Here is a 14614-nt window from a genome sequence, read left to right on the forward strand (position 1 = left end):
TTGCAAAACTTATGGTGATGGGAGGACAGGGAAGTAAGTAGAGGTGATGAGGGAAACCAAGACACATAATGCACCTAAACCTAAACTTCTCCTGAGTTGTACGTCATTCTCCAGGCTCATCTAATTCAACTTCCCCCTTGGTTTTGCTTCCTGAAAAGAGTTGTCATAAAAAGAGCTAATATTTATTGAGCACTTCATATGCCTGATCTCATTTAATCCTCACACAGTCCTCAGGAGTACTCAAGGTTTTCAGTTCCTTTCCTTAGATTTCTAGCTGGTAAGCGGCAGAGCTGAGGATGGAAATCCAGAAGCCCTGTCCCATAAGCCCTACGGACATTTATTCATTCCTTTATGCATGCATTCATTCATTCCTTTACCAGACATTAACCGAGTAAAGGATTGTACCATGAATCTGAAACAAAAACAAAAACAAAACAAAACAAACAGAAAAACACACATAGATCCTGCTAGTGAGAAACTCACAGTCTAGTGAGAGAAATATCTACAAGAACAAATATTCATACCACATCATGATAAATACTATAAAAGTGGTCTGAACAAGTTATTCACGTTGCCCTTGATGTATAACCAACTCTTAGATTTTGCCCTTCCTTGTCCAACCCCAGTCTCTTTCCATAACCTTTTGTGATCCTCCGAGATGCTGACGATTGTGTTTTTTACTTCATCTGATACCCTCTGACATGCTTTTTCTTGTCCTTGCAGACTTGGCTGCCCTCCAGCTTCATTCAGCACTGGCTACACAACATCCTGTCAGGTCTGAGTGCAGTAAAGGAGGAGCCTGAGACCAGTCTGGGAGCCGGTTATCCTCACGGCTTTGCCTCTGAAGAGCAGCAAGTCCTTGGACAAGTCACTTAATGTTAGGGGGCCGCATTTCCTACATTTCGTAGAAGAAACAATAGGATTCGATGCTCTTTGAGGTTCCTTTAACTTTAGGTATTTTATGAACTGAGCCCAAGTTTCCAACATGGCGTCAGGGTAGAGAGGAAGCGGGGAGTGGTGTCATTGCCTTAGACTTTCCAGGAAACCTACCTTCTCTTTCGTCCCCTATTCTAGTACTCACTCCCGGGAGGCCTACCTTACTCCTCTAACATGACACTCCTTTTTTTCAGGTACCCCCATCACTAGGTGTGCTCAGGCCCCTGGTTCCATCCTGAGTCATAGTCCACCAACTCTTGACTCTGAATGGTTTTCAAGGTCTACTTTACCGACATCTAGGGTCCAAATGACAGCTCGGGCCACGAGTCACCTGTGGAAACAAAGGAACCCTAGGATTCTCAGCGCCTGGCCCAGGCTCAGATCCACTTGAGTGAGCTGGCTGCTTCCCTGACATGAGGGCCAAGACTTACTTCCTTGCCAACAAATGATCACAGGCCGCAGGAGAGAGGCTTGCTGGCTGCCACCAGACCCATGCTCGCGCTTCGTCTTAGGCCAAGAGTTTATTATTTAAGAATAGCGCTCCAACACTGCGTGCCATGGGCACTTTGTCTATAGAGAAACATTTCAGGTGTGTCTGTGACTCAGGTTCTTCTTCTTTCTTTCCTCCTTCCCCAAATCAGCCATGGGTAGGATACTAGTGTCCATGCTGATGTCACCAGCTCTGCACCTTCTGCTGATGGAGCCGAGATGATATAACCATGAAATACTGAGACTTACAGAGGGGGAGTGACCTATCCAAGGGACTTTAGCTAACAGCGGCTCTGACCCAGATCAGACACCCATGTCTTTAGACTCTCGAGTCAGCACACAACCCTTTTTGCCCTGATTCGCAGTCTTGGTTTACCCTCTCTCACTCCCAGCTCTAGGAGGCCAGAAACTAAAGGACCTACCCTCCCTTTCACAGCACACGTGCACACAGAGGAGGATTTTGAGCTGTGATCTTGGTGTGAAATTAATTGTTCTGCAATAAAAGAGGGCATCTTAAGTGCTTCCAAGCCTAAGCCCTGGGCTCTGCCTCCTTTCTGTTGTACTTTTCCTCTCAATAGGAGGAACCTACTGTGAGGGCACAGCTGTCTTCCAAATAACTAGGCTCTTTAATCGATCTCAGTAGCCAGACTTCTTCCCAAGACATCTGCCTCACAGAATCACCCTCCTGGAGGAGGAGCCGGTGTTTACCTTTGTATGAGTCTTAAGCATTTACTGAGCATCTGCTATGCCCAAAGCTCTGTAGTAGGCCTTCCCCCTGCAATATAAAAATAATTCCTTTCAATAAATATTTAGAATGTACTTACCATGTGCAGAGAATGTGGCTGTGAACAAGAGGCAAGTCCTTGCCCCCTTTGAACTTACATTCTAGCAGCATGTGAAACTATAATAGAGATATGAAAATATGTAAATATAAAAAGAATAAGTTCCCAATCCTTAAGGAGTTGTAATCGAACAGGAAAAATAAAACATGGTGATCAATCAGCAATATTTATCTAAAAGCCATGGTCAATAACCAGTCAGCCAACCCTTCACACTTGGGAACAGTGGTCCCCGGTTCCAGTGTCTGTGACAAGGACATGTGGTGGAAAGCTCTGGGTCTGGACTCAGCCCACCCAGAAGGGACTCCGGACTCGGCCATGTGCTAGCTGTGAGGCCTCTCGCAAGTGCTTTAACTTTTCTGGGTCTCAGACTCTTCATCTGTAAGAGGGTTTGCCTTGCTTCGTTGCCAAATTTTTGTAAGACAGGTAAGTTAATAGACATGCAAATAGTTTGCAAACTAGTAATAGCACCAAAACATAGTTATTATTCTTGTAACAGGAGATCAGTATTTTAAAAAATAGAATGTTCCAAGGATTCCTAGGGACTGGGGAGTTCAAACAGTGACAAGCACACTGAAGTGCATCCATTTAAAAAATAGTGGGGTGACTTTTCAGCTATGACCTTTAACCAGACCAGGGTCAATTTTAAGTGGAATGTGCCACCACTTACATGGGGTGACTTCCAAACTGGCTGCTGATATTTGAAAGCTATAATCAGAATGTTATCACGTTAGGCTAAGCTAGATGGTATTTTCTTACCTGTTGCATGAAAATGCCCCATCTCAGTGAGAATGAGTTTATACTCTTGGGCACAAGTTCTGAGGAGGTGATCCATTCGATAGCATCTACTCTGCACTGGGAAGATGCTCTGTCTGGTAGGACAATGGTGCTCAAGACAGGCATGTCCCCTGTGTTCATGGAGCCACTGTCCAGCGGAGACCTGAGACGCTGAACAGCAATAGGAGGAGGAAGTACAGTGATAATGGGTGGTCTGGCAGACATGGACGCACCAAGCAGTAGCACCTCACCTAGACTTGGGGGTGGGAGTGGGGGCTGGGAAATGCGTCAGGGAAGAAGTGCTGGTTACGTGGTAGCCAGAGGATGATTCGGAATAAGCTGTGAACGGGTGGGAGTGTGGGTCAGAAAGCTTCCTGCCAGAGGGAACAGCAGATGCAAAGGTGCAAAGGGGTGGAGTGGGTAGGAAATGGGGTCAGGAGGGAGAAGGGCAGGGGCAATGTGTCCAGATGAGGCTGCAGTGCCAGCAGGGCCCCGTCATGAAGGGTTACATGTGCCTGGAAAGCCATTTGGATGTCCTGCTTAGGAAACGTGACAAGACTGCCATGGACAGTCATGGCCGATGCCTGTTGCCTCAGGGGAATGGTGAATGGCACGACTTCCCTCACTCTGCAGAACCACGGGATTGGATGATATGTGATATACAGTCGTCTATCCATGGGGCAGCGAGAATGTAGCGGAGGAGGCAATGGCTGGGAGGGTGCGGGGACAGAAGACTTTCGGCTCCTCCGGTGATGTGGAGGTTGTGGCCACAGGGCGATACCATCTCAGAGCATTGGTCGGATCATTCTTACCTTTAAGGTAACTATTTGGTAAATACCAGAAGCAATTGAGTTCTCCTGCTTCCTCACTCTTGAAACTGGCCAGTGCTCAGCTTCCGCTCTCTGTCCCCCCGCCCCCGCACTGTGCTCTCAGCAGAGAAGGCCTGGTATCAGAGGTAATGAGAGTTACTCATGGTTTAAGTGCTGCTTCCAGCCTAGAGTTGGCATTTCTGTTCTGATTCTGCCTGTCCCACAGTAATTAACTAATTAAGTATTAATAAAGGGTGATGCAGTTATGACACAGAGAGCCTGGCTCCTCAAACCTCCCACCCAGAGAACCCCCCTGAGCCCAACTAGAATCAAGAGAGGCTTGAGTTAAACAGGATGTCTGCAAGCCTCAGCATTGATCACTCAGCCAGAGTTCAAGGCTACTCCCATCCTTGGTCCCAGGGGTCAGGATGGGGCTGGGCTAGGGCTGCCATGAGGGTGATCACTGGACTCTCGAGAAACCCACTTGGCCTCCAACCACTGCCCTTAGGAAGTGGCCAGCACTATGGCCCAGGGATAATCGCTGAGGCTCCTTGAGCTTCTGTCCTTCATCAGTAAATGAACATTACAAAAGCTGTTATTTTAGTGAAAGTAAAAGTGCTTTGTAAAAAATAAAAGCACTACACAACCCCTCCTTGTGCAGCTGTGCAAACTGAGGTGTAGGGCATTAAGCAGCTTGCTCAGGACCACCAGCAGGCCAGTGGAGCCTGAGACAGAGTCCAAGGCCTGCCTGGCCAGCCTGGCCCACCGCAGCTCGATGAAGAGGGAGCCTTAGCTTGCCGCTACTCTCAGGACAGCAGACCTAGAGGGGCAGTGATTCTCCACATTCTCTGCCCTGGCTCCCAAAGGTGGCGGGCCAGGAGCTCCAGCTGGCAAAGAGCTGGAGGCCCATCTGCTCCAGCAGGAGTTTGAGGAATTCCAGAAGGCAAAGCTGAAGGGATCTCAGCCTGGCGTCCCCAGTCCTGAGGGCTCAGAGGCCCAAAGCCGTTGAACTTGGGTTAGGGCCTAAGCTCTCATGGGGTTCCAGCTGGCCCGAAGCTTTGTTTAATCATGTGCCTCCAATGTCCACAGGACACCAGGGAGGGCTGTTAAAATCTCCCCTACCCCCTGCCCCATACCAGACTCTTGCTATTCCAACTTGGAGGCTTGAAGCAGAATAACCATGGAAGCAGCCTCCAATCAGTCTTATGTTTGGTGATGGATTCCCAGCTATGCTGTGAGGTCCTCCTGGGACAAGCCTCTGAATCTCCCAAAGCACTTAGCACAGTGCCTCAGCTGAGCGGTTGCTCAATTATACGCATATTATCAATCACAGACTGTTTACATTACTATAATTTCTTTCCAAATCTTGTCAGTGTAATTTCTAAACATGTTAGCATCCCTATAATGGTATGCAAGTGCTATTGATTCTCAAAATTTTTTATTTGACATTATATTTTATCTTTTGCACACTTCAACGCATAATCCACATACTTGTCGTTGTTAATGGCTATGCTAGATTCCAAGGTCCCAAGGTCCCATGCTTTGTTTAAGCATTCCCTGATTTCTGAGCATTTGGGTTGCCTCCAATGTTCGAACACTATAAATAGCACTTCTGGGCCACCTGGCTTTTCTCCCCCACACCTGGTCATAAGGGGCAGGGTGAGGATGGGACCTCCTCTCTCCTGCATTCCTGGAAAGGTCTATTCTTCACTCTGCTTCCTTGGGCTGGGGAAAACAGAGCTACATGTCTGATGCTCTGTCACAGACAGGTCAGGGTTCATCAGGCACACAAAAATCCACCAACAACACTGGGGTCCTCCAGACACATTTAGGTCCACCAGGGACATCAGGGTCCACCAGGGACACCGGGATTCATCGAGGACAACGAGATCCACCGGAAACACTTGGATTTACCGGGGACACCAAAATCAACTAGGGACACTTTCATGCCCCAGAGATACCAAGTTGTGAGGGATACTTGGATCCACTAGGGACACAGGGATCCACTATGGACTTCGGGATCCACCAGGACCTTCCATTAACACCAGGATCCACCAGGGGCACTGGAGTTCTTTAGGGACATTTGGTGCTCCAGGAACTCTTGAATCCACCAGGGACACAAACATCCACCCGTGGCACCAGGGTCCTCTAGGAACCCCAGATATATCAGGGGAAATAGGGTCCTCCAGTCCACCAGGATGCAAGGGCTATCATTGGGAAACTTCTGACCTGGCCTGTGGTGTCCCAGGAATGAGAAAGGACATTCAGCTGGCTAAAGCCTCTAGGCTCTTAACTAAGCAGGGCTACGACAATGAACGCTTTGCTTTGGAGCTGATTTGGGGGGTACAGTGGCTGTTGGAGCATCTCATCAGACAGGGCATGAAGGGAGACCCGAAAGCATCTCTTATGTTTCTGGCAAGTCAGTTCACAGTTATCATGGGAATCACAGAATGTCTGAGCTGAAAGGTGAACTTCCGTTTTATCTAATCCCACCTTTCTATTTTACAGCTGAGGAAACTGAGGGCCAAAGAGAGGAAGTGCCTTTTCCAAGATCACTCAGCTGTCATGGGCCTTTGCATCTTCCAGTCTCATCACGGGAGCACGTTTATGGATTGAACTACTCCCCAGAGTTAAGATGTCAATTCTCCACAAATCGATCTGCATATTTAACACAATCCCCATCAAAATCACTGCAGGAGTCTTTGCAGATATAGGCAAGTAAAATCTAACATTTATATGAGAAGGTAAAGCCAAAGCAATTTTGAAAAAAAAAAACAACAAAGTTGGAGACTCATACTACCTGGCATTAAGACGTACTATAAAGCTACAGTAAGCAAGGCAGCGTGGTGTCGGAGAAAGGATGGACTGAATAAAGAACCCAGAAATAAGGCTGCACAAGCATGGTCAACTGATTCAAAAAAGATGCAAAGCAATTCAATGGAAAAAGGAGAGTCTTTTCAACAAATGGTACTAGGACAATTAAACATTCTATGCAAAAATGATAAACTTTGCCCTACACCTCATACCTTATACAAAAAAAAAAACTAAAAATGAATCATAGAGCTAAAAGTAAAATGTATAATTATATAATTCTTAGAAGAAAATATAGGAGAAAGTCCTTGTAATTTTGGATTAGACAAAGAGTGCTTAGATACAACAAATCTAGGATCCATAAAAGGAGAAAAAAATCAATAAATTTGACTTGATCGAAATTAAACGTTTTTTACTCACGTGAAAGACGCCTTGAATAGAATGAGGAAAAAAAACCACAAAATGGAGGAAAATATTTGAAGATCACGTATCAGACAACAGACTTATATCCAGAATACACAAAGAACTCTTAAAATTCAAGAAGAAAAAAAAGCAAACAAATTTTTTGGACGGGCAAAATATTTGAAAAGATACTTCATCACATAAGCTAGACAGCTGACAAATAAATACATGAAAAGATACTCAACATCATTAGTCATTAAGTAAATGCAAATTAAAACCAGAACGAGATACCATCATATACCTATTGGGATAGCAAAAAATCTCGACAATATCAAATGCAAGCAAGGATATGAAGCAACTTGAACTCTCGCACATTGCTGGTAGGAATGCAAAATGGCACAGTCACTCTGGAAACTAATTTGGTTATTTCTTATAATGTTAAACGTATATTTACCGTATGAATCAGCAGCCCCACTTCTAGGTATTTATACTGGAGAAATGAAAACTTATGTTCACACGAAAACCAGTATATGAATGTGTATAACAGTATTATTCATAATTGCCAAAATCTGGAAACAACCCAAATGTCTCTCATTGGGTGAACAGATAAACAGACTGGCACAACCATACGAGATATGATACTACTGAGCAATACAGAGGAACAAACCACTGACATATGCAACAACTTAGCTGAATCTCAAATGCATGATGTTAGTTGAAAGCCAGTCTCAAAAGGTTACTATAAGGGAAGAAAAATAATTTTCCGTTTACCCCTTGAGTTCTTGGCTGAGATCTCTGTACTAAAAAACAGATTAACAAGAGAAAACTAACACAAGTTTATTAACAGATATACCTCATGTATACATGGATGGTACCCCCCAAAAATGGACTAAAAATATGAAGGTGGCCCAGGCTACCACCCTAAATATCATCTTCAGCCAAAATCAAAAGGAAGGGGTTGTTTGTTTGTTTGTTTGTTTGTTTTTTGGTACAGGGGAATGCTGGTTATGGGAGGTTACCAGGAAAAGCACGATGAACAAGGGGAGGGCTTGTTATGTAGATTTCAGTCTGTGCCTATCCCACTGATAACTGTTTCTGGAGATTCAGAGTCACCCTTTTCTTCCTAGTACAGAGAAGGAGACACCTTTACAAATGGAGACTTCCTTTATGAATGTAAGTGTCCCTAACAAATGAGTAACTTCTCTTCTGTTTTCAGGGCTTCTCCTGTGTCTGCTGTTTCTTAAAATAATTAGCTCAAAATAATTCTTATAGGAAAAAAGGCATATTTGGGGATGACACATTCTGCTACCTTCATTACATACTGTATCATTCCATTATATGACATTCTGGAAAAGGCAAAACTACAGGGACAAAAAATAGATCAGAGGTTGCCAGGAGTTTGGGGTGAAGGAAGGGCCTGAATGCAGAGGGGTAGCATGAGGGAATTCTTTATAGTGTTGGAATTATTCTTCATCTTGTCAGCAGAGATGGTTATGAAAATTTGTGCATGTGTTAAAACTCAGAGATCTGCACATCTCAAAGAGTGAGTTTTACTGTATGTAAATTAAGAATACAAAAAGCAAAAGTGATAAAGCATTTTTGAATCGTTAACTCGTCTCTTAACAACCCAGTAATGGATGCGCTGAGCACTTCCGAAGAAGGTTATTCAGGAAACATTAGGCTCTTGCCATGGGCATTGTTCTAGGTACAAGTACAAGGCCAAGTTTTGATCTCAGAGAGCTCACATTCCAGTAGGTGATTCTGAAGACTGGGTTGCCCCTGCCCATGAGCCTCTAACCTTCCATCTCAGTTATTCCTTTCCTAGGAAAAAGTCACCTCCCCTTGGGCCCCGGGAGCTGCATGAGGCAGCAGAAAGCCTGGCAACAGCTGCATTTCTGTGTGTCTGATACCCAGACAGCTCAGGCCACGCACCGTAGGGCAGCATTTGGTCCAACCTCTCCAACATAGCCCCCTTCACATAGTCTGCGTTCTCTGGTTCATGCCATTTCTGCTGTGAATTCGACTTTTTCCCTCATGATTAAAATCACCCCAGATTTGAGTAGGAGTGGGTTGAGGAGGGGCAATATAAGAGCAAGAGGGACTAGGTGAATGGGCAGGAGAGGTGGGTGGGTAAGCAGCAATACTATGCCAAGCACTTCCTCAGTCACCGCTCAGATGTAATTCTTTTGTCCTCAACAGTCTTACAAAGCAGGTGTTGCTCACCTGTATACAGGTGACATATTTGAGTCCTAAGGAGGTTAAGTGACTTGCCTGAGTCCCTAGGAAAGGACTGAATCAGGCTTCTAACTCTTCTTTGGGACTCCACAGCCTGTGCCCTCCCCCTCCCCATCCTCTACCTCTAGGAGCCACAGGCAAGGCTTCAGGAGCAGGCCTCCTGCTCCCCCCACCTCCCAGTAGTGCCCTGGCCTCACCTGGGCGTCTCAGCATGACTGAGTGGAGATGGGGTATGTAGGGGGGCCAGGGCCCCACCGAGAGTCTGGGTTTCAACTTGCACAGCTTCAGGCAAAGAGAATTTAAGCAAATCGCCCTCCCGTCCTTGTGCAATGTAGTAAGAAATAATCTAAATATCTGCTAAAAGCTGCAAGATATGCCTGGTAAGCCTGTTCTGAGCTGGCCCTTGGGCCACCTGACAGAGTCCTCAGCACATTTTGGAGGCCCTGACCTCCCTTCACACGGACCTAATCTTGACTCTTAGTCCAAAGAGAGCACATGTCAGGTCACAGAGGTACTGCTGATAAGTCCCACTGGGACAGAGGATCAAGGCTGGGCGTGTGGGCAAAAGGGAAAGGCTTGAGCACAAAAGCCTCTCCAGGTCCTGCTGGGGGCTGGGGGCTCACAGAGGCAGCGGAGGTGCTCCTGTCTGTTTCCCAGTGTGGGAAGCCTCTGGCTGGGCTCATGAAATAGCAGCACCCTCTTGGGCAAAGGTCTCCTTTCTAGAAGAAAGGGTTTGGGGATGAAAATGAAATGGGTCTCAAGCACCTAATCTCCTCAGGGAAACAAAACAGGTTAGAGTCAATGTGGAGGGTGGGGTAGAGAAACTGGCTGGCAGTAAGCGCTGATTGTGAAGGGCGGTGGAGCCTGGTGACCAGAAGTTTGAGACTGGCAGGGGAAGTGAGGTCGGGAAAGGGAAGTGGGGACTCTGATGGGGGCTGGGCTTAAGGGGCAGCTCTTCATACCCCAGAAGGATTGACCCTGAAAGGCAAGCTCAAGGTGCTAAGGGCCTGAAGAACTCATCAGATGGCCCAAACCAAGGAGAAACAAGACAGGGTCCCTGAATCAGGATCTGAGTGTGAGGTGGGGACTTGGCTATGGGAACCTGGGGACATCTCTGCCACTTGCTCTCAAACAGGTCACAGGGAAATTCTAATAAAGCCAGCTTGAAGCTGACGCACGAGGGGCTAGAACCAAGCCTGGTGTCACAGCCTGGAGTGGTGCTGCTGGGCCTGCCAGTTGGGGTCGGAGGCCCTGCTGGGGAACTGGGGGTGACATGACACAGCCAACTGTGAGGGATGCCATGAGCTGGGAGCAGTGGCGAGTGTGACTTTGGAATCAGGCACTAGTAGCAATATGGACTGGACAAGACACTGCCCCTGCTCAAGTCTGGGTTTCCTCGTGAGTAGAATAGGGATGGGAAAGCCAGACTTGAAAGGTTCTTGTGAGCTTTAAATGGCAATAACACGCAAAATGCCTATACACCATGGGTGAGGGAAGGAGAAGAAATCTAATTGTTCAGTTGTTGTCTGCTAAAGAGGTAGAATGAATTAGTAGGCTGAGCATCGGAATCACCTGGGTAGGTGGGGCTTGTCAAACCAGTTTACTGCTTCCCAGCCCTAGAATTTCTGAGTCTAGCTCTGGGGTGAGTTCTGAGAATTTGCATTTCTAACAAGTTCATAGATGTTGCCTGGGCTCCCAGAACTACTGGCCTGGAGACCACACTTTGAGAACCATCTGACACTGTAAACACTAAGCATGTGGGCTCTTGAGCCACTCCCCTTTGAAAATTCTGCCATTTTTTAGCTCTGAGATCTTGAACAATTTACATAACTTCATTGTATCTCAGTTTCTTCACCTATAAGGATAGTTGTACCTTAGGATTGTTGTAGGGTATTGTAAAGATTAAATGAGTGAGTAAATGTGTAAGGTGCTTAGAAGAGTGCCTGATAAAATGTAAACATTCAAAAATGTCACCACTCAGCATGTGCTAGACTTTCAAAAAATACATCTTTTAGCTGTCAAGAGACTATTAAAGGTTAGTAGTATCATTTCCATTTTACAGATGGGGAAACGCAGGGTCAGAAAGATCAAGGACACCATGCAACTCATTAGAACTCAAGCTAGTATCTGGACCCAGGTCTTCCAGCTCTGTAGTTGGGGCTCCTTACAGATCAGGTCTCATTGCTTCCAGAAGCTGGATCTCCTTACTTTAAACTCCAAGCCCTGGGAATGAATGATTGGGCCCTTAAGGCTGAATGCAAACTCAGTCCTCTGAGAATAGGGACTGAGAGTGGGCAGGGCTGAGTGCAGAGCAAAGAAGAGGGAAGGAGGAGGCCGAGGAGGATATTTGTCTGGGAACGTGGCACAGAATCACGCAGGATGCACAGAGTGGGCATTTTTATGTCTTCATAGGGCAGATACATGGGATGACTCAACGTCTTGCCCACACATTGCCTCTTTTCTCTTGGCTGCTGTAGCTGATTGAAGTCATCAGTGAATGATGAAGCAGGTGCACATGGATAGGATCACCCACTGCTGGTTTACACAGCCTTGGAGGACACCCTTACTCCCAGCCTAATATGGACAGAAAATCCAACTACTGGACTACGGCATCACAAACACTGTGATCTTTTGATGGATGAATCAGAGCATTTCACTCATCCACATGGACCACAATGTTCCATGAGAAATAAGGATCAACTGCAGAAAGCCCTTGGGTGGTGGGCAGGGGGCCTTGTATCCCCACCCCAATCCTAACTGCAGTCAGTTGCCCTGCATTCAATGCTTATGAACAATAGTGGAGACAGGATGCAGGGTCAGCCCAGCTCTTCGTAGCTGCTGGAGAGAAAACTCTGACCCATGCCTAGCCATCATGGATGACTCCCATCACGTATTTGCAGCCTGCCTGCTACCCTGAGTTCTAGAATCTTCTTTCCCCTGGTCTGGAGATATATATCCACCTGAGAGTCCCTCATACTCCCCAGATTCACCCAGATTCAAACTTCCTCTCAGTATCTTCTTCCCTCAAAGCTTGTTCTTTCTTCCGTCCCCACTGTCTCTGTTGCTGATAACATTTACTACGCATCCACTCCAAAAACTCCACGAGGACCTAAGGTGCACATTTGAATGCAAAGTTTACTCCTAAAGCAGATAGGGGTCCTGAAGCTGGGTACACAGAGGGTCCACTAGAGGAAGAGCATTCGGAACTTTCTTAGCAGCCACACTGCTGTCTTTGCCCGCTTCCCCCAGGAACATCCACTCACTTCTGCTTGGTTCCCAGTTGCCCTGGCCCTGACCTGCCTCTTTCTGAGGGGAGTTGCCTGTGGTTTATACACTAACTTTTATTTTAAATGCCAAGCTAGAGGGATCACCTCACAGGAGCTTTGAGATGACCTGATTGTCACTGATGTTGAATACATATGTTAGATAAACTACAAGTCGTTGTTCTTGCCCGCGATGCCTGCAATTCATTCTCAGTTTGCCCCTTGTCAATTTCTTCTACTCATCGACTTAGTTTCGACAGTAGGGTTTGCATCACCAGCACTGGGTTTAGGGAAGAAACGAAAAGTAGGGAGGCAGAGGGGACTGGGGACAGCTGGAATCCTAAAAGAAAGCCTTCAGCCTAATGTCCATTTGAGCATGTTGACCTCCCTTCCTGGGGTGCTAAGGGGCGGGAGTGCTTTTTCTCACTCCCCTCTTCCTCCCATTAAGGCCCCCAGCGCTGTTTCTGCTGTAGGAGGGGATAAGGTGAGAGATGAGGCGGGGTTGGAAAGAGAATGCACACAAGAAACTGAAGGATATTTCTTTTCTTCGCATTCTCACAATTGAAGACTTCTGTCAGCCTTTCAACTCAATGCTCAAAGAGTTAACTTTAGAAGGAACAATGGAATGATTTGGAATGCCTCCACTTGTTACAGGAAAAAGAAATGCATTGTTCAAATTTCTTAGCCTTTTTTTTTTTTAAAGAGATGTGGGCTACTGAAATGTTTCCTTCAAAAAAAGCCTTTTGAAAATTCCATGAAGGTAGCCACATTTCAATTATGTTTGTGATAACTAGATTTAGATGTGTATTTTGTGTTCTGCTGAGCATAATATAAAGCCAGGGTCACCCGTCTTTCAGGAGACAGGTCACCTGAACTTATCCTTAGAAAAATGCGCTTTGATGATGCATGTAAACTTTGCATACACCAAGGTGGTTGTGCAGTGTGGTGGGGAGCAGGGTTGGATCCTCTGCAGCCACCCAGCCATGGCCACTAAGCTCATAAACTTTAACAGCCAAGCTCATAGCCACTAAGAAGCTGAGTGACCTTGAGCAAATCCCAGCCTAGAGTCTCAGGTTTCTGATTTGTGAAATGTGGAGCCCAGACTAGAAGATCAAGGAAGTCTCTACTAGTTTTCATACTCTGATTCCACATTAGTGTTAGGGTATATGTCTGTGAGAAGAGACCAAATTTAATGAATTATAAAAGTACTAGGCTGTGTCTATTGTTTCCTAACTGAACCCTTGCCTTAGAAGACCCCATCAATAGCCCTGGCCTTCCTCTCTGTGGGTTTAAGCACTCCATGACATCATCTTTTTTGGGAAGGGGCGTCCCCCCTCTCGCCCCCAAGAAACAACTTCCCCTTATCGAATTTTTATGAATATTGTAGAAATGATTTTTTGCTTCGATGGGAAACTATGCATCGTCTATAGCATACTCTTCTATGTTATCAGATTCTGCTGTTCATTGTCTTTGAGCTCTGTAAATTGTAAGTAACTGACAGGTATATAAATTCTGTCCTGATAGAGATTTAATTGACTTCCTACCAGTTTTATCTCCATTTATCTACAATTCATCTCAACATTCCTTTACTCAATATAAATTTGTGCGGTTTTGACTTTTCCTTTGAACATCTGCCTGATTCCTATCATGAGGAAAATAAATTCTTGAATATGTACAATTTTATATCTGTATGTGAGTCATGATTTTACCTTTTTCTGAAAATTCTTTTAATAATATAACGTCTCTTCCTAACCTTTAGGAGACTGTTTCTACTTTTATCACATCATTTGAATTTTGTTCTACTTCAGTGTTCTCCTATCCACACCATTTACCCTTTACCTCCTCCCTACCCCGCCCCATTTATTACTTAGATTCTTCTGTTTTTTTGTTGTTGTTTTTTTTTTTTCCTGGACTCATACAGAATCAGGCTTGAACATATCCAGGCACTGCTGGAAACCAAATGTTTTGGGGTTTGTTATTTTGGAAATTTCAGCTTCAGTGCTTAAGAAATACAGCCTGGGCATGTTTTGGTATTTGGTATTTGGGATCATTT

At 45.6% G+C, this 14614-nt stretch overlaps 1 long non-coding RNA gene across 1 annotated transcript in view; it reads right to left on the reverse strand.

Moving 5' to 3' along the window:
• Positions 1–675: 675 nt before the first annotated feature.
• The window catches only part of LOC120621808 (uncharacterized), a 29284-nt gene continuing 15345 nt past the window's right edge, over positions 676–14614 (reverse strand). The window contains exons 2-3 of the long non-coding RNA XR_005658303.1: positions 2250–2326; positions 676–895 (exon numbers count right to left, since the gene is read on the reverse strand). This is a non-coding gene — a long non-coding RNA (uncharacterized LOC120621808). The remainder of the gene's footprint in view (positions 896–2249; positions 2327–14614) is intronic.

Source organism: Pteropus medius, unplaced genomic scaffold (assembly GCF_902729225.1).
Source record: "Pteropus medius unplaced genomic scaffold, Ma_sr-lr_union100, whole genome shotgun sequence".
Classification (NCBI taxonomy): domain Eukaryota; kingdom Metazoa; phylum Chordata; class Mammalia; order Chiroptera; family Pteropodidae; genus Pteropus; species Pteropus medius.